This window comes from Phascolarctos cinereus, unplaced genomic scaffold, assembly GCF_003287225.1.
Source record: "Phascolarctos cinereus isolate Bilbo 61053 unplaced genomic scaffold, phaCin_HiC Scaffold_726;HRSCAF=1367, whole genome shotgun sequence".
Taxonomy (NCBI): domain Eukaryota; kingdom Metazoa; phylum Chordata; class Mammalia; order Diprotodontia; family Phascolarctidae; genus Phascolarctos; species Phascolarctos cinereus.
Genome location: NW_027556098.1, coordinates 376,654,125 through 376,674,711, shown reverse-complemented (window position 1 = coordinate 376,674,711; position 20,587 = coordinate 376,654,125). Strand labels below are relative to the sequence as shown.

At 45.8% G+C, this 20,587-nt stretch overlaps 1 long non-coding RNA gene across 1 annotated transcript in view; it reads left to right on the top strand.

The window, feature by feature from the left end:
- Positions 1–2,515: 2,515 nt before the first annotated feature.
- LOC144454200 (uncharacterized) overlaps positions 2,516–20,587 on the top strand; it is a 31,246-nt gene continuing 13,174 nt past the window's right edge. The window contains exons 1-2 of the long non-coding RNA XR_013482519.1: positions 2,516–2,844; positions 6,033–6,143. This is a non-coding gene — a long non-coding RNA (uncharacterized LOC144454200). The remainder of the gene's footprint in view (positions 2,845–6,032; positions 6,144–20,587) is intronic.

The following is a 20,587-nucleotide window of genomic DNA, read 5'->3' as shown; positions in this document are numbered from 1 at the left end:
TGGGAGGAGTGTGGAATCCCACAGCTAGGATTGGTTTGCCAGAGACAAATCTTAACCAAGGTCTTTCTGATTCCAAAATTGGCCCTCTATTTAATTGGCCCCTTTAAACAAAATGAAATCACAGCTCTGGGAATCTGTTCCCTCCCTTAAGGCATGCATAGTTATGACTCCCCCCCCCAAAAAAAAATCTGGTTTGTATAGAAATGATGTGTGAGTGCTTTGAGGGACTATGCATTTATTTAGCGCCTACTATGTGTCAAGCACAATGCTAAGGGCTGAGAAAACAAAGGCGAAAGACAGTTCTTTTCTCAAGGAGCTCCGAGTCTAGGGGTATGTGTGTATAGGGAGTTCAGGGAAAGGAGTAGGAGACACCAAGCAAACAACTACATACAAGCAAGATATATATAGGATGAATTGGAGATTCTCCACTGAGGGAAGGCACTAGTTTTTGGGGAATTAGGAAAGGCTTCTCTCTCTCTCTCTTTTGGTAGGGAAGCAATTGGGGTTAAGTGACTTGCCCAGGATCATATAGCTAGTGAGGCTGGATTTGAACTCAGGTCCTCCTGACTCCAGGGCTGGTGCTCTATCCACTATGGTGCCACCTAGCTGCCCTAAAAGCTTCTCTTAGGAGCTGGGATTTTATCAGGGACTTGAATCCAGCCTCTGCCATCTGTTGGCTGAGAGCCCTTGGGCAAGTCATCTAACCATGCAATGCCCTACGCAACTGTCTAAGATTCGAAGTCACTGGGCAATTGCTGACCTTGGCCAGTAGAGTTAGTTTCTACACTAGAGATATCACAGGTCTGGACAAAAAAGAAATCCTGACTACCATTAGAATTGCATTATTTTTCACTGTATGCCTGTAGATAGCTTGGGCTCTTTCCTGTATGCCACATGGCTGTGCCAGTGAGATGAAATGTGTGAATGCATTGTGTAAAGAGGAGCTATATTGTATATATTGTTATTATTAATTATTAATTACTATCACTACAACTGGGAAAGAATCCTGGCTCTAGAGACAGAAATTTCAGGATTAAGTCCCTGATTTGCCACTTACTTAGAGGTAAAGGGTAAAGGTCATTTTATTTCCTTGGGCCTCAGTTTCCCCACTTCCTAAAACAAAGATAGTACTTTCAGGCTTTTCCTTGGAGTCTTTGTAAGGAAATGACTTTGTAACCCTTAAAGGGCCCTTCTCTATGGCCAGGTCCTTTAAGAATGAGTGGATGAAACTTCTTCCAGTGATTCAAGTCCCTTCGATGTTTGAGTAGATGGTCTTCACAAGCTGCTGTGACCAAAAAAAAAAATTATCACCTGATGGTCAACCCTGTGGCAGAAGAATGGTTTATTTTTTTCTTTTTTAAGGCAGTTGGGGTTAAGTGACTTGCCCAGGGTCACACAGCTGGTAAGTGTCAAGTGTTTGGTCTAAGATTTGAACTCAGGTCCTCCTGACTTCAGGGCCAGTACTCTATCCACTGTACCACCTAGCTGCCCCTAGAACCATGGTGGTTTAGGAGATTGTAAAGTGCCCTGGGAGTCAGGAAACTCTGGCTTTAATGTCTCCATAAATACTAAATGTGGGATGATGGGCAAATCACGTCTTCTTTGATCCTCAGTTTTCTCATCTATAAAATGGGATCATAAATCTGAGTTCAAATTCTGTTTCTGATGCTTATTACCTGTGTGACCCTGGAGGAATCACTTAATTTCCCTCTATTTCCTTAACTGTAAAATGAGGTGCCTTAACTCTGTTGATTATTTCCAATTTATCCTGCAGGTAGCTTAGTCGTACAATGTTACTGGCATGTCATCAACCCCTTTGGACCGTGAGCTAGCTCCCTGGGGGCTGGGACTGCCTTTTGACTTTCTTTGTATTCCAGGCCCTTAGCACAGTGCCTGGCACATAGTAGGTGTTTAATAAATGTTTACTGACTGACTGAATAGGTGGCATCTGACAGCCCTCCCCCCAACTTTTGACCTGAGCTCTTTATAAGACCCCATGACCTGCAGATCACAGGATACTAGAAACATAGATTTAGAATTAGTGGGGAACTCAGAAGTCATCTATCTAGTCCCCCCATTTTACAGACGAGTGGACAAAGGACCAGAGAGTGGAAGTGCCTTGTCCAAGGTCCCACAGATATTCAGTGGGAGAGGTGGGATTTGAATCCAGCTTCACACACTCCAAAGCCACCGATTTTAGGCAGGCATTTTCTGAGTCAGCATCCACTCGGGGAGTCATAGAATTATAGAATGTCCGAGCTGAGAGGGCTCTTAGAACATACAACGTCAGTTAGACACTACTATGCCCCATTCATTCATTTTACAGATTAAAAAACAACAACAAAAACGGAGGCCCTGAGGGGGGACGTGACCGGCCTACGATCACGCAGTCTGCGCACAGCTGAGGATAGACTCGAATCCGGGTCCTTTGCCTCAGTCCGGAGCGCCCCTTCCGGCCGGAGTTTACGGGAGCCCCCACTGGTCCCCCCCCGCCCCCCGCTGCCGCTGGGGTGTCTGAAGTGGGCCGAGGGGTCCCCGGTGCCCGCTGCGCTGGCCGGCGGGGCCCCGGAGCCAGGTGCGCGGGCCGGGCGGCCGGAGACAATGCCAGCGGCCCGGGAGAGTGGGGGGGAGGAGAGTTTCGGGGCGGCGACAGGCGGGCTGCCTTTTTCTTCGTCCCCTCCCCACTCCCCGGCCGCCCTTGCAGCTGCAGGACACACAATCGGGCGGCCGACCACAGCCACCGTGCATAATTAGCCGTGGGGAGGGGGGCGCCTTTCACAGGGCTCCGCTCCCCCCGCCCGCCAGCCCTTGGAACCCCCTGCCCAACAAAAGCCGCTTTCTTTGGTAACAACAGATTAAAGACGGGGGGGCCGAGGGGGGTGTTGGTGGTGGAAAAGAGCTTCTGCAGGCATTTACTGAGGGGGGAGGGAGGCCGGGGTGGGGAGGGGAGAGGGAGGGAGATCTGGAGTGGTTTGGGGACTCTTTGATTGTGAGTGTGTGGGAAAACCAAAGGAATGTAGTTAGTCAAACCACCCTGGCAGCCAGGCGCCGGGAGGGGGTGGGGGAGAGGAGGAGGAGGAGGAGAGAGAGGGGGCTGGCTGTACGGGGCGTAGGGGATCCCAGGCCGCCCTGCGGCCTCCCCCTGCTCTGCCTCGGCCTGCTCCCTGCTCCATTCTTACTGTGCTTAAGTCTGGGGTTCCCAAAAGCCCCGGTCCTCTCCGTCTCAATTTCCTCATTTGGGAATCTCTTAAGCTCAACTCTCTTAAGGTTCCAGGCATTCTTTTTCCTGAAGTCCTTCTAACTTCCAGTTCTGACAGTTGTTGTTCTACCAATCCGACATTCTGTGTTCTAAGGGCCCCCCAGGCTCTGACATTCTGTGTTCTAAGGGCCCCCTAGGCTCTGACATTCTGTGTTCTAAGGTCCCTCCCAGCTCTGACATTCTGTGTTCTAAGGGCCCCCCAAGCTCTGTCATTCTGTGTTCTAAGGGCCCTGCCAGCTCTGACATTCTGTATTCTAAGGGCCCTCCCAGTTCTGACACTATGCCCAGAGATCCTCTTCAGTTCAGATGTTGTTTTATTGTCCCTTCCAGGTTTGATGTTCTGTATTCTAAAGGCCTCCCAGCAGTAGCATTTGATGTTCTAAAATACTTCCTGATTCTAATATTTGATATTCTAGGATTGCTTCCAGCTTTGACCTTCTTGGTTTAACGTCTCTCCCAGCTGGGACATTCTGTGTTCTAAGTACCCCCCCAGTTCTGATATCTGGTGTTCTTACATTTTGTGGTTAGAAGGACTTTCTATTTCTGAAGCGCTCTTGTTATGCCCATTTTACAGATGGGGAAGCTGCAACTCAGAAAGCATTGAAGTGAAGTGATTTGCCCAGGGTCACATGACAAGTAAGAAGTCAGGCTAAGATTTTAATTGAGGTGCTGTAGCCTCTGTTTTCTTAACCTCTTTAGAGAGAGGAAACCTGGCTTTGGAAAGTCAGGCTAAGTAGCCCCATCTATTCTCCTCCATTGCTGCCTCAAGCTGGGAGTGAGGCAGGGGAAATCGCAGGAGAGGCCAGAAATAGAGTAGGGAGGGGTCTTCTGAAGGCCAGGCTGGGCTCTGAAGCAGGGGGAGTGGGAACTCCTGGTGTCCTCCAAGGATGGGGACTTTATTTTCAGTTCAGGCTAATTTTGTCTCTACCAGGGATTCCTGGCTGGAGACCAGATGTGATGGTAGAGTCTGCTCTCTTGTGGGAAATGGGGCCCCTCTATCACCCTCTACACTTTTTCCCCTGAGAGCAGCTTTAATGTGGGGAGGGGAAGGGACATGGAGCAATGGGGAGAGGAGAGAGAAGAGGGTTAGCATAACCTCAGAGCTGGAGACTCAGGGGTAAGCTGTCTGGGGGGACAAGGATGGACTTTACAGGCCAGCGAAGGCCCCTTTCCCGGGTCCCTCTATATGGATGAGAAAGCACCAGCTTACCTAGCAACTGGGGAACTGACCTCAAACCCATGCCGCCAGCCAGGCCAGACACACTGAATTGTCAATAGTTAGACATGGTTCTCATTCCTCATATTCTTGATAAGCAAACTGGAGAAAGTGAGCAGTGACTTGCCCAAGGTCACATAGATAATAGCAAAAGCCAGACTGTAACCTAAGTTTCTTACCTCCCAGCCAGGGCTCATTCACTTCTCCAGGCTGGGTCTAGTCAAGTTCAAGGTTGGTGAAGAATGGGGCAGCTAGATGGTGCAGTGGATAGCGCACTGGCCCTGAAGTTAGGAAGACCTGAGTTCAAATGTGATTCGCAGACACTTACTGTGTGACTGAGTTAAAATCTGGCTTTCAGACACTTACTAGCTGGGTGACCCTGGGCAAGTCACTTAACCCTATTGCTTAAAAAAAAAGATTAGTGAAGAATCCTGGGTTCTCTAAACCTCTCTGTGTCTATGCTTTTGTGTTTCCCAATAAAGATTGTTTTGAAATTTTCAATCTTTTCATTTCCATCCCTTACTGTGTAACCTTAGGCAAGTCACCTCCGTTCTATGGACTTCAGTTTCCTCATTTGTAAGGTGAGGGGGATGGAACAAATATCCTCCAATTTTCCCAGTAGAGCTGATGTTATTATAACATTCTAGGTTCTAGGGTCCTTTCCAGCTCTGTGTTCTAACAGTTTATGTTCCAAGGTCCTTTTCAGTTGTAACTCGTATCACCAACAGCCTGTGTTCTAATATTCTGTTTTCTAAGATCTCTTTCAGCTTTGGCTATGCTCTATGCTCTAAGGTGCTTTTCAGAGTTAACTCTCTATGTTCTGACTATTGTTTTTTATTCTGATTTATTCTGATTATCCTCATTTTACATCTGAAGACACTAGGTCCAGTGACTTGATCAAGATCGTGCTGGCAGTAAACACAACTCCTCCAACTCCAAAGTCACTACTCTTTCCATTGATCTTTTCTTTTCTTTTCTTTTTTTTCAAACTAGGCAGTGGGGCTGAGTGACTTGCCCAGGGTCACACAGCTAGTAAGTGTCAAGTATATGAGGTCAGATTTGAACTCAGGTCCTCCTGACTCCAGGCCGGTGCTCTGTCCGCTGCGCCATCTAGCTGTCCCATTGATCTTTTCTAACTTTAAAATTCTTCTCCAACTTTAATAGTCTTCATCCTAAGATCTCTTCCAGCTCTGACAGCCTATATTCTACGATTCCCACCAAAGCCCCCAGAACCAGGCCTGTCTCCATCCCCATCAAGGTTTGAACATCATGCCCCAAACTGAATAGACCTGTTCAACTTTCTTGTTTTTTGTGACTATTTCCGATAAATGATGTCTCTGTTTCTGAAAAAACAGCACCCTCCAGTTACTGCCCACCAACCACTGCCCACCTTGCTTGACTCTAGTCCCAGCTCCCTTTCCAGTTGTAACACTCTTTGAGTCTATGAGTCATACCAAATAAAAGCAAATTTCCCATAGCAAAATAAAAATCATCCAAAAGAACGAACCATCCCAGAGTTAATTCTCCTTCTGGTCTACCATTTTTTTGTTCTTCCAGGAAAATGAAAAATCCATCACTACCAAACAACATACAGAAAGCTATTAAAAGAAAGTAAAAGTTTCACAACTAAATTCCAAGGAAATAAGACAAAATAATGTATGCACCAAGGTAAGCAGTTGAACAGGATATAAAACAGGGCGCTGGTGTTGGGAGATGAGTCACTGGATCTTCCAAGACTTTCTATTTCAGGGCCTCATCCACCCACTGAAACTTGTGGCTCTGGAAGGGGGAAAATTGTTAACAGAGCTGCAGTTACCAATTTGGTGGCCCAGCCAAGGAAGCTGATAGGTCTGCTGGTCTCCAATGGCGGTTTGAACTAAGGACCAGAGGGGCTGGGGCTTGAAGCAGGAAGAGCAAATATTGACTAGCGGATATTGGCTCAGGAGAATGTGAGCTCTTTGAAGGCAGGGACTGTCTTTCCTTTCTGTCTCCTTATCTTTTGACTCCCAGGACAGGCCCAGGCATATAATTAGCACTTAATTAATGCTTATCAAATTAAGATTATTAAATAAATAATGAAGGTTAATACTTATTGAATGAATGAAGAAGTAGAGGCACTGGTACATTGCAAAGCATGCTTTAAGAAGGCAAGAAAAAAAGGAAGGAAGGAAGGAAGGAAGGAAGGAAGGAAGGAAGGAAGGAAGGAAGGAAGGAAGGAAGGAAGGAAGGAAGGAAGGAAGGAAGGAAGGAAGGAAGGAAGGAAACATTTATTAAGCACTTGCTATGTGCCAGGCATTGTGCTAAGTGCTTTGCAAATCTTACCTCATTTGATCCTCACAATAATCCTGGGAGGAAGGTGCCATTGTGATCCCCATTTTACAGTTGAGGAAACTGAGACAGAGGTCAAGCTAGGAAGTGTCTGAAGCACGTTTGAACTCAAGTCTTCCTGGCTCCGGACCACCTATCTACTAGCTTGGTGTTAGGAGGACTGGATTCAAAGGCTTAGCTCTAATACTTCCTAGGTATGTGACCTTGGGTAGCAAGTTACTTAATCCTTCTTTGTAGCCCCATTTCTTAGCACAGTGCCTGGTGCATGTATATGTGTGTGGGTGTGTGTGTGTGTGTGTGTGTGTGTGTTTGCATCTATGTCTATATATACACATATGTATATATTATATATATAATATATAGTAATCATTTAATAAATGGTTGTTGATTGATTGAGCCTTATATAAAGGTGATATTGGGGATAAAGTCTGTGGACTTGGAGTCCATCACTTTCTACCTCAGACATTAGCTGTGTGATTCCAGGCACTTCTTAACTTTTGTGTGCCTTAGTTTCCTCATCTGTAAAATGGGAAATAATAGTACCTACATCCAAAGGTCATTGTGAGGATCAAATTAAATAACATATGTAAAGAGCTTGACAAGCTATAAAATACTAGGTAGATGTTAGGTATTATACAGTGTTTATTTATTCATTTGTTTTTTCATTCATTTATTTTTTGACACAATTGAGATTAAGTGACTCATCCAGGGTCACACAGCTAGTAAGTGTCTGAGGCCAAATTTGAACTCAGGTCCTCCTGACTCCGGGGCTGGTGCTCTATCCACTGAACCACCTAGCTGCTCCTATTATAAAGCATTTAAAAGTTTGCAAAGTAGTAATATACATACATACGTATATCTCCTTAGAGCCTCACAAGTCTTTTGAAGTAGATATGCTTAGTCATTTTACCCATGAGGAAACCAGGTCAGAGAGGTTGAATGAATTACCCAGGGTTACACAGCAGTAAGTATCTAAGGTAGGATTTGAACCCAGGTCTTTCTGATTCTAAATCTAGCACTCCATGTACTACATGAGACTACAGCTAGGCTGTCCCAATAATGCTTGTACTTTGGTGAAGTTAGTACTTTGGTGGCCCAGTGGGTAGAGGGCTGGGCCTGACAGGTCCAGTACTCATCTTCCTGAGTTCAAATCTGGTCTCAGACACTTACTAGTTAGGTGACCTCAGACAAGTCACTTAACTCTGTTTGCCTCAGTTTCCTAATCTGGAAAAGGAAATGGCAAATCACTCCAAAATCTCTACCAAGAAAACCCCAAATGGGGTCATGAAGAGTCAGATACAACTGAAAAACCACTGAACAAAGGCTTTAAAAAGCTTCCTAAATGTGAGTTCTCATTATTATCATGCCTCACCTTTTGGTTTTCTCCACAATTTCCAAAGCCAGTCATTTGCTACCATGAAGCCTCTTATGTTTGCTGCCATGTTAGTAAGGGAGCTGAGCCTCACTGTGAATTGTAACTTTACAAGATCATATTGTCCAACCTGGCCCTAGTTTTTATAGTCAGAGGCCAAGGCTTCAGATCCTGCTTCTCTCTGGCCTCAGGGGTGGGGAACTCCCTGTCCTTGGAGGTCCCAAATACAGGTTGGAAGACCATTTATTGGACATATTGTATTGGGGATTCCTTTTGGTTATAGATGACCATTGAGGTGTCTTCCTACTCTTAAATTCTCTGATTCTGTGACTACAACCTCTGAAATCTTGGATAAGTTACAGGCTCTCTTTATAAAATAAAAAGTCTGCATTATAGCCTCTTCTATTGAGATCTGAAGATGATCTGAAGAGTCTCTATCAAAGGTTGATTGTAGGCACATGGTCCTGGCCATTCCCGTGTCAGGATGCCTTTGTGAATCCATGTTCTTAACCTTCTAGACTCCCCTTTCTCTGGCGCCGATTGAAAACCACCCGAGTGCTTGATTTGGCAGCACATATGTTCAAATTTGAAGAGTACAGAGATCAGCATTGTTATTCCATGTTTTGTTTTCATTAATTCAGATCAGAGCCACCTTCAGATCTGGGGCTCCAAAGTATCATAAGGAAAATTCAGAAATTATGATCTGATTTCCATTCAGAAGTATTCTTTTTAAAAATTAATTAATTAATTAATTTTTAGCTTTTAACACTCACTTTTATAAGATTTTGAGTTCTAATTTTCCTCCTCTCTCCCCAGTACAACATGCAATCTTATATAGGCTATACATGTACAATCATATTAAACATATTTCCACATTAGTTATGGTGTGAAAGAAGAATCAGAACAAAAGGGAAAACCACAAGAAAGAAAAAAAGCAGAAAAGAGAGAAAATAGTATGCCTCTATCTGCATTCAGACTCCATAGTTCTTTCTCTGGATATAGACAGCATTTTCCATCATAAGTCTTTTGTAATTGTCTTCAAACATTGCATTAGTGAGAAGAGCTAAGTCTATTAAAGTTGGTCATCACACAATGTGGCTGTTACTGTGTACAATGTTCTCCTAGATCTGCTCACTTCACTCAGCATCAGTTCATGCAAGTCTTTCCAGGATTTTCTGAAATCCGCCTGCTCATCATTTCTTATGGAACAATAGCATTCCATTACGTTCACATACCACAACTTATTCAGCCATTCCCCAACTGATGGGCAGCTCCTCAATTTTCAATTCTTTGCCAACACAGAAAGAGCTGCTATAAATATTTTTGTACATGTGGGTTCTTTCAGAAGTATTCTTAATGTACAGGGTTGAGAAAATGTTATTTTATATTTTTTTTCATGAAAGGACTAGTTAAAAAACTTTTTAAAGGAAACCTATCCAACCCTCTTTTTTCATGTATATTCTCGTTCTCTCTCTCTCTTTCTCTCTCTCTCCCTCCCTCCTTCCCTCCCTCCCTCCCTCTCTCCTTTCTTTCTCTCTTTTTCCTTTCTCTCTCCCTCTCCTCTCCTCTCTTTTCTTTTCTCTTTCTTTTTCTTTCCTCCTCCTCCTCCTCTCCTCCTCCTCCTCCTCCCCTCCTCCTCTCTCCTCCTCCTCCTCCTCCTCCTCCTCCTCCTCCTCCTCCTCCTCCTCCTCCTCCTCCTCCTCTCCTCCTCCTTCCTTCTTCTTCTTCTTCTTCTTCTTCTTCTTCTTCTTCTTCTTCTTCTTCTTCTTCTTCTTCTTCTTCTTCTTCTTCTTCTTCTTCTTCTTCTCTTTCTCAGCAACCCCATGAAACAGGTATGGGGATAAAGATAGGTCAGTCTGTCAGTCAGTCAGAAATTATTTAATAAATGCCTATTCTGCGCCAGGCACTATGCTAAGTGCCTAGCTATACAAAGAAAAACAAAAGACAGTCCCTGCCCCCAAGGATCAGTCTAATGGGAGACAACATGTAAACAGCCATGTACATACACGATACGAATGTGGTAAATTGGAGAAAATCACCAGAGGAAAGCATTACGGAGGATCAGGAAAGGCTTCTTGTAAAAGGTAAAATTTTAGCTGAGCCTTGAAGGAAGCCAGGGAAGCCAGGAGGCAAAGATAAGGAGGGAGAGTGTTCCAGGCACAGGACACAGCCAGAGAAAATGCCTGGAGCTGAGAGATAGAGTATGTTGTTTGTGGAGCAGATAGCATCACTGCACTGAAGAGTACATGTTGGGGAATAAGGTATAACAAGCCTAGAAAGGCAGAAGAGAGCAGGGTTATGAAAAGGCTTTAAAAGCTAAATGGAAGATGTCACTTATTGGGAATTTATGTTGATATATTTATTTTGTATTTGTCCTACATGTGCTCATCTGTAAAATAAAGAGATTGGATTAAATTATGTAGGAAGTTCCTTCTAGATGTAAAATGATCTATAAAGTAAGTCTCAGGTCAGGCTGTTGGCATGGGTTTGAGGCCAGTCTTTCAGCTGCACACAGCACCTGGCACATAGTAGGTGCTTAATAAAGTCTTGTTGATTGTTTTGTTCGATAGTAGATAGAGAATTTATTGAGGGTTGAATTTGTTATATACCAGGTACTGTGTGAAGTGCTAGAAATACAAATACAAGCAAAAAGAGGAGGTTCCAACCCTCAAGGAACTCATGTTCTAATAGGAGAAGACAATGCCTAAAAGGGAACTGGGAAGGGTTGGGGGAAGGGTACCCACACAGGGGCAATGTGGCAGGAAAGGAGAAGGAAAGAGAATCCAGGCATGAGTAAGATGAAGCATGGCTGAGGTCCTTCCTCAAATGGTGGTCCTGAGGAGGAAATCATCAATCATGAGAGGAGGACCTCAGGAGGGTTCTCTTGAGTGACATGCACTGGGGAAGGAGAAGGAGGGAGACTTTGAGAGGAGAGTCCAGGAATGAGTGAAGTTAAGCATGGCTAGGGTCCTTTTAAAAATAGTGGTAAAATGAATGAATGAATCTGACTCCTGTATGCCTGGTAGATCCAAGTATGTGTGACTCACCTGGCCCATGTACACATGATAAGGCAAGGAGATGGAAAAGTCTGGCGAGTGAGGAGTAAAGGCAGGAATCCTGAGAAGCTCACAAACTGTGGTCTGAGATCAGAGGAAAGAGCTCTAGGGAACAGACATCTCTAGGGTGAGAAGGCTACTGGCAAGAAGACAAATGGAGAAGACAAGTCAATTGTGCTACTTACTACCTATGAAACCATGGGCAAGTTATTTCGCATCTCCAGCTTTCAGGCTCCTCCTCTCCCAAATGAGGGAGTTGGAAGGGACGGTCTCCAAGGTCCTGTCCAATTCTAAATGTGTGTCCCTGAGTGAACTCACCTATGTTGAGGACTCTTGTGTGATCCTAACATAGGCATGGGAGTCACCTTGTTGAAGAAGAGCCTTGAACAGAGCCTACACTTTACTGAGTTAAATACTTAATACTTAAATACATGATAATTGTCTCTTATTCATAATTGGGAGAATGAGTACATGAATTTTGTCAGTAATAACTGAGAGAAAGTGGGAATTTTAATTTACTTCTCCCCTCATAGAACGTGAGCATTTCTTTTCTTTTCTTGTTTTTTAGAACATAAGCTTCTTGAAGGCAGAGACTGTCATTTTTCTCCTTATGTGCCCAGCACCTGGACAGTGCCTGGCATTTCCTTGCTTAATTAATGTCTGTTGCTTTGAATCTGTCAATGAAGCATGCACTGTCCTGTCTTATCTCCTGTTTTTATTTAACTTTTAATGTATCTTTATGTCAAGGAGAGTGGGCAGTTTGCTCCTTATTTCCTTCTTCTCTGGGGATTGGACTAGATTGATTCTAAGATCACTTGCTGCTTTAAGCACCCCTTCCGGTCTCTCATCACCCTCACTATCAGAAAGTCCTTCCTCATGCCTGTCCTTTGTTCTGCTTGTTGTGAGCTTCTGGAGGACTGTCTTCTTTCTGTCTGCTACTGCTGAGCGTAGGACTTTCCCAATATATAATTAACACTTGATAAATATTCATTGAGCTAAGCTAAATCAATAGATTACAGGATTTAGAAGTGAAAACCTTAGGCATTGGCTATTCCCAGGGGTGTGCTGATAAACATGAAATAACTGGCTTTCTGGGGGGGAAAAAGGAAGAAATACACACTTTTAAGTTTAATCCACATTACTGATATACTTCTTAAGTCTAGACAATCAACAAAGCAATAAATTGAGCTCTGGTTTGTAGCTAATTTTCCCAGGCATAAATGCTCACACTGAAATTTTAATAACCAGCACTCTTGAAATTGTATAATTATACCCCTAGAAATGAGAAAATTGAGGCAGAGAGAGGAAGTTTCTTTGCTTAATGTTACACAGTAGGCCCATAGGATCATGGACTGAGACCTGGAAGGAGCCTTACAGATCATCTAATCCAACCCCTTCATTTTAATTCTTTTAAAAATTCTGAACTTAAACAACCCTCCCGAGAGAGAGAGAGGGGGAGAGAGAGAGAGAGAGAGAGAGAGAGAGAGAGAGAGAGAGAGAAGAGAGAGAGAGAGAGAGAGAGAGAGAGAGGGAGGAGAGAGAGAGAGAGAGAGGGAGGGAGGGAGAGGCAGAGAGACAGAGACGCAGAGAGAGAGAGAAGACATAGAGAGACACAGAGAGAAGGAGGGAGAGAGAGAGAGACAGAGATAGAAAGACAGGAAAAGAGGCAGAGGGAACATGAGGGAAAAATAGGGAGAGGGAGGGAGAGAGGAGAAAAGAGAGAAACAGAGAAAGAGAGATGGAGAGAGAGGGGAAGGGAGGAAGAGGGAGAGATAGAGGGAAGGAGGGAGAGACAAAAGGAGATGGAGACAGAGATAGACACAGTGGAGAGAGAGAGAGAGAGAGAGAGAGAGAGAGAGAGAGAGAGAGAGAGAGAGAGAGAGAGAATGAATTTCCATATACAAAGTAGAACACAAAAAGTGGGTTCTATATGAAATCATGAATTTCCACTTCTTACTACTTGCCCTTTTTTTCTTAAAAAGTATATCATATATTCTATAGGTTACTTTCAAAACTATCCTGTTTGTCCATGTTTCTTTTTTTCTCTTCCATGCACTTTTTTTTTTGGCTGGGCAGTGGGTTAAGTGACTTGCCTAGGGTCACACAGCTAGTAAGTATTATGTGTCTGAGGCCAGATTTGAACTCCTGAATCCAGGACCAGTGCTCTATCCATTGCACCACCTAGCTGCCCTTCCATGCACTTTTTGAAATGCTGCAGTAGCCCTCTTTTTTTTATACTACCAATGATACCTCCCCCTTTCACCTATCCCCACCCCAATTAAAAAGTGGGAGAAAGAAAGAAAAAAAAATCCTTGTAGCAAATAAACCTAGTCAAGTAAACAGATCTACTCAGTGTCCGTGTCTAAAAATATAGGTTTCTTTCTGTACTTTGTGTCCATTCTGTCGGGAGGTGGGAGATATGCTTCATCAAGGTCCTCTGGAGATGTTTAGCCCTTCATTTTACAGATGAGGAAACTGAGGCCCAGAAGAGATGAAGTGGTTTGCCTATAGTCAGCCAATGGTGAAGCTGAGACCTGAACTCGGTTTCCTCTGACTCCAGCGCCACAATCCAAATGCAGGTCTTGACTCTTTCTCTATACACTGAATCAGACCGAGTCTGGTCCGGTCCCTTCATTTTACAGATGAGGAAACTGAGGCTCAGAGAGAGGAAAGAACACACAAGAAGTACCCACAATTCACTTTCGGAGATGAAATGGCAGCGGAAGGCAGATCCTATAACAGCCCACTAGATCTTTCTCTGTGACAGACAGTTTCCCAAAAGGCTTCTCTCAGTGCAATTGTGGATTGGAGATAGAAGGCACAGCAGCAGGGGAATCCAGCAGGCAGAGAGTGAGCCGCAGATCCAGCCAGCTGGGGCCTGATTTTCCCAGAGTCGGACCCAGGGCCTCTCCAGCAGCTGCTTCCTGGAGCTGTGATCTCACCAGCTCATCCTGGAGTCTGTGGGTACCAGAGGCTGACACTGCCTCCCGGCTGGCCCTGCTTCCTGTGCCCAGAGCCTGCCCTTGCCTCCTTTCTCATGACCCTGTGGAGAGGCAGCTGCATCTCGGAAGTTTGAGATGCTATCCAACCTACGATCCAGGGAGATAGATGGAGCAGGCCTCCCATCCTTCAGTAGTTCCTTGCAAGATGTTTCCTGTGTGACCTTGAGTAAATCCCTTCCCCTCCCTGGGCCTCAGTTTTCTCATCTGTAAAATGAGGGGGTTGAAGCAAATTGCCAAAGACGACAAAAGACGGAAATAGAGTTGGAGGGGCTGTGGGAAGAGAGGCACCCTAATGTACTGTACTGTAATGGAATGTCATGGTGGAGCTGTGAACTGGGCCAACTGTTCTGGAAAGAATTTGGAATTATATAAGAAAAGTGACTAAATTAATCATCTCCATTGAAGGAATGCAAGGGAAGTCAATGATAAAAAGAAAGGCCCCATACACAGCAAAAATATTCATAGCAGCACTTTTGGTGGAAGCAGAGGCCTAGAAACAAGGCAGCTGCCCATTGAGGAGGGAATGGCAGTCATTTGTGGCATATGGATGGAATGGAATATTATTGCTGGATTAGGAATGATGAAGAGGAATTTGGTGAACAACGGGCAGATATATAAACTGAAGCTAGGATGAGTGAATGAAAGGAAAGGCATTTATTAAGCTCTTACTGCATACCAGGTACAGGAGAATAATTTAACATATACAATAATATCAATGAAAAGGATGTCAAAATGGAGCCTAAGCTGGGGAGGGGGGCAGATTATAATGACACTCAACTCTAGAAAAGAGATGAGAAAGCCCTTGCCTCTTTCAGTAGGGGGTGGGAAGCCAAAGATGCAGAATGTGACATATAATGTCAGGCTAAGTGTCTACATCCACTGGTTTTGCTTAGCTGTGTTTCTTGGTCACAAGGGAGGGCTTATCATCTTAGCCACCTAAACCTGGCCCTTTCCCTAATTTCTCAATTTCTGCTGAATTCATCTTATTCTGAACCATTCAGGCTGGAAACCGCAGAATCATCTTTACTGCCCCTCGTTCCTCATCCCCCATCCCCCATCAGTTACCAAATCCTCACAGTTTTATCACTACTATAATTTTCTTTCCACTTACCCAAATCATTATCCTAATCTAAACCTCGGGCTTCTGAAGTAGCCGGTCACTGGTTTTTCCTCTTGTTGGGGTTGGGGTCTGCCTGAAAGGGGGGAAGGTGGGGCTGGGGTTCTTAGAAGATTGAGAGGCTGAAGAGTTGGTTGGCCAGACTGACTGGGATGTGGCTGGGACTGGGAAGAGGGGTACATATGGGTGCTTGAAGTTGGGTAAGTTTAGGGAAACTGTAAGTGATGAGGGGTTTGGAAGTTGGGTGGCATTAGGGAGACAGGGCTTGGTGCAGGACGTGCCATGGGACAGAGTAGATAAGGGAGGGGCTGAGGATAGAAGATTGGGTGAATTGTGGAATGTTAGGTGATCTGGAAGTGGGAGAACTAGGGATATGGGGTGAAGTAAAAGGCTGGGAAATGATGGGGACCTGAAGGATTGAAGGGGTAGAGACTTTGAGGTATTGAGGGAAACAGAGAGAGCTGAGGTACTGAGAAGTGGTGTAGGATGGGGCCAACAGGGTGATGGAGAAGTGAAAAGTGGGTTAGGATGAGGAAGATGGGCAGGTATGGGGAAAGGAGGGAAGATGAGGATGCTAATGGTCTGTAATTGAGGGGAACAAGGGATGTGGGCTTGGGCTGAGGGGTGTGAACTGAGGTGGGACCTGACACATGGAGTGGAAAGGGGGGTTTGGGGTTTTTTTGTTTTTTAGGCAATTGGGGTTAAGTGACTTGCCCAGTGTCACACGGCTAGTGAGTGTCAAGTGTTTGGTCTGAGGCCGGATTTGAACTCAGGTCCTCCTGACTTCAGGGCTGGTGCTCTATCCACTGCGCCACCTCGCTGGCCCCGGAAAAGGGAGTTTTGAAGGGAAAATGGGGTGATGAAGAGCTGAGAAGTGGCACTAGAGAGACTTGTGTAGGCGTGGGAAGGTGGGGTGGAACTGGTGGTGTGGAGGGGATGAGAGGCTGGAGGGTGAATTTAGGGGGAGGAGAGGAGAGGGCTGAGAGTCTGGGGCGAGTGGGGAGGCTCAGGGAGTTTGTCAGAACTGCTTGAATGTTGGGCTGAACTAAGCTTCTGACACACTTTAAAAAAATGCGCCCTTTTGTGGGGTGGGGTGAGAGAGAGTTTAAAATAGGTGACCTTTGCAGACAGATGTGTGAGGAAGGAAGGGCTTGTTGACATCCCAGCTGGGATGCTCTTCAGCTCCACCCTAAGCCTGGAGGCCAGAGGCCAGAGGAACAGGCCTGGGGCCCCTACAGCTGGCCCAGGACTGACTCAGGCACTCCCTGACCTGCCACGGGCTTGGCCTGTCAGGATGGACAGAGAGACCTTTGGCTCAGGGTCGTGGGCCCAGCCCTTCATGTCGTAGAGTGGATAGAGGGTTACTCAGAGTCAGAAGGATCTAGGTTCAAATCTCACCTCATCTCAGACGGACCAGATGCTATGGGCAGGTCACTTTACTCAAGTGAAACTCAGTTTTCTCATCTGTAAAAAAGGCTGATAGCAGTACCTACCTCCCAGGCTATTGTGAGATTAAATTGGAACAATGTGGGTGAAGGGCTTGGCAAACCTGAGAGCGTTAAGTGTCAATGATTATCAGACAGCTAGGTGGCACAGTGGATAGAGTGCTAGGCCTGGAGTCAGGAAGACCTGAGTTCAAATGTGGCCTCAAATACTTCCTGGCAGTGTGACCTTGGGTAAGTCACTTCACCCTGTTTGCCTCAGTTTCCTCATCTATAAAGTAAGCTAGAGAAAGAAATGGCGAACCATTCTAGTATCTTTGCCAAGAAAACCCCAAATTGGGGCAGCTAGATGGTGCAGTGGATAGAGCACCACCCCTGGAGTCAGGAGGACCTGAGTTCAAATCTGGCCTCAGACACTTACTAGCTGTGTGACCCTGGGCAAGTCACTTCACCCTAATTGCCTAAAAAAAAATGGGGTCACAAAGACACGACTAAACAACAAAGACTATGTCTATTATCATATTCTCATTGCAGACTGTCCTGTCTACATTCTTTAGCCTGTCATTCAAGGCTCTCCACAGACTATCCTGCTTCCCAGAACACTCCATCAAGAGTCTTCCACTCTAGCTGGGCCAGTCTCCTCACCGTTTTAGGCTCATTCCTTTGTCTGAAGCTTCACTCAAACTGTCCCCCACATGTGACCTGCTGCTCCCCTTGACCCCTCTCTAACAGAATTCTACTCATCCTTTAAGGCCTGACTCAGTGAAGCCTCTCCCAGACCACTGGAGCCCACCCTGATTCCCTACGGCCTCTGCAGTCGCCCATACACCATTTAGGACTTCAGCATGTGCAGTCTCACGATGTGAGCTAGTTGATGTGTGTTAATATGTTACTGGCTCCCTGATCAGACTGAGAAAGTGAGGATAAGCATGGGGACTTATCTTTCTCTGGTATTTCTCCCCAAATTCATGGAATCACAGCATCTTTGATGTCAGTGATGAGAAGAATCTTAAATGTTAAATGCTAGGAGCTAGAAGGAACATTGGAAAATAAAATGAGGCCAAAGAGCCTTAGAACACAGGATGTCAGAGCTGGGAGGGCCCTTAGAACACAGGATGTCAGAGCTGGGAGGGTCCTTAGAACACAGGATGTCAGAGCTGGGAGGGCCCTTAGAACACAGGATGTCTGAGCTGGGAGGGCCCTTAGGACACAGGATGTCAGGGCTGGGAGGGCCCTTAGGACACAGGATGTCAGAGCTGGGAGGGCCCTTAGGACACAGGATGTCAGGGCTGGGAGGGCCCTTAGAACACAGGATGTCAGAGCTGGGAGGGCCCTTAGGACACAGGATGTCCGAGCTGGGAGGGGACATTAGAATGTTAGAATTTTAGAACACAGAATGTCAGTCAGAAGAGAACTTGGAATACAGAATGTCAGAACATCTTTAAGAACATACAATGAGAAAACTGGGAAGGGACCTTATAATACTGAATGTTAGAACATAGAGTGTCAGAGCTGGAAGGGACAAAAAAAAGAGGATGTCAAAGTGGGGAGACATGTAATGCCAGAACATGTAATGCTCTAATAATTTGGAAGGAATATAGCATGTAGATTATTAAAGCTAGAAGCAATCTTAGAAACTGGTCTAGGGATGGGGAACCTGTAGCCTCGAGGCCACCTGTGGCCCTCCAGGTCCTCAAGTGTGGCCCCTTGACTGAACCCAAACTAAAGGCCATACTCGAGGACCTAGAGGGCCACAGGTGGCCTTGAGGCCTCAGGTTCCCCACCCCTGTCCAACCCCTTTGTTATGTACAGTGGAGAAAACTGAAGTCCAGAGAAAGAAGCTGGCCCAAGGTCAGTTTGCACTTTAATTAGCAGAAAGTTAATGAAAGCACTGTGACCAGATCTCAGATCTCCTGACAGGCAGCCTAGTGTTTTTCATTAAGCCCATTATCGGATATCCGGCTTTCAGAGTGTGTAGGGTGACATGCCTGGAAAGGGAGGGGCCTCATTTGGGAAGAGGCGCTGCGGGGAGGCCCAGAGGGTCCCTGTGCAAATTCTGGGGTGGGAGCACTGGAGTGTGGGACACGGGAGAGATGGGAGCGTTGGGGTGGGGGGTGACATTGTGTTCCCACAGTCCAGGTGAGCCTTCTTTCCCCAGGAGAAGTTTTCACAAGCTGGGCACTTCAGATAAACTGTCGAGCACCTTTAAAATGTGCCTTCTCCTCCTGGATGAGAGCTGCAGCCCAGGCCTGCAGGTGCTGGCTTCTCGGGCTCAGGGCCTCCTGCGTCTATTTCCAGCTCTGAAGCCTGAGGTCAGGCACAGGTGTGGGGCGGGTGACTCACATCGGAGGCAGAAAGAGGCGGTTCTGGCCGAGTTGGGGGGGGTGAGGGGCAGAGAGGCCGCTGAGAAGAAGAGATGGGGCATTCAGGGCAGAGACCTACATTGCTTCCCTTCAGAGTCCACATCCCTAGACCTCCTTGCTGAAAAAAGTGAAGGAAAGAAGAGAGAGCTAGAGAGGTACACAATAACTGGGCTCATCTTCAAAGGGATTCTGGGACAGCTGTTCTCAATCTCCCCCACCGGATGACTGGAGTTTTCAGTCGCCTCCAGCCCTGACCTCCATCCTCTCCTTCTTGAAACTGCCTCTTATCCTTGCCAGAGCGGCTGGCTTTTCTACTGAAGCTGATCCCTCCCGGGGCACCTGAGATGCCAGGGATCGCAGCATCTCACACTGAGTTGGTGTCTGGTCCAGCCATCTCACTTGCTCACTTCCCACCTCTCACCCTCCCTGTGGTGTTTGAGATGCTTTTGGTGGTGCAGAACCAAGGGCACTGGGGTCAGAAGATTCGTAATCCATGCTCTGCCACTTACTAGCTTGGATGAGGCCATTCACCTTCTTTTTGGGGGGTGAGGGGTGTTAAGTGACTTGCCCAGGGTCACACAGCTGATAAGTGTCTGAGGCTGGATTTGAACTTAGGTTCTTCCAGACTCCAGGGCCTCTGCACCACCTACCTGCCTCCTGCCCTTTACCTTCTCATCTATAAAATGGACATAGCATTGCTTAAGTTACCTAGCTCAGCATAGCTATGGGGAAAGGGCTTTGTAAACATTAAAATACTATATAAATGTATCATTTAATATTCATGTTAATGAGAGACCATGAGGCATAGTAGGTGGAGACCCAGGCTTGGAGTCGTCTTGTCTCTGGCTTTGTAGGTCATGTTTTAAAGGACAGCATGGAGTGTCCCAAAAGTCTTTTTACAATTATAAGCTATTAACAGTAGTGTAATAGCTTTTTTTAAAAAAGGCAATTGGGGTTAAGTGACTTGCCCAGGGTCATACAGCTAGTAAGTGTCAAGTGTTTGGTCTGAGGCTGGTTTTGAACTCAGGTCCTCCTGATTTTAGGGCTCTATCCACTGTACCACCTAGCTGTGCCTTGTGTAATAGCTTTTAGTGGCTTCAAACCACATGGAGACTTTTGGGGCACCTTATATGTTGCAGAATAGTTGCAGAGCTCCCCGGGGAGGGGGGCACCCAAGAGTTGCCTGGACCAATGAAGTCTCAGGTCCAGGCCAAAAAAGTACATTATGAATACTGACTACACCCTCCTCCTGGACAGTCTTCTTGCCTCTTGCCTTCCAGAGACATCTCACTTTTCTGATTCTCCTCCTACCTCTCCAACCTCTTCTCCTTTGCTTGCTCCCCATCCTTTATTCCGTGGCCTACAAGCTTTTCGGATTGTTCACTCCTATCAGTAAAAAACGATTTTTAGAATATATTCCCTAATATGTACA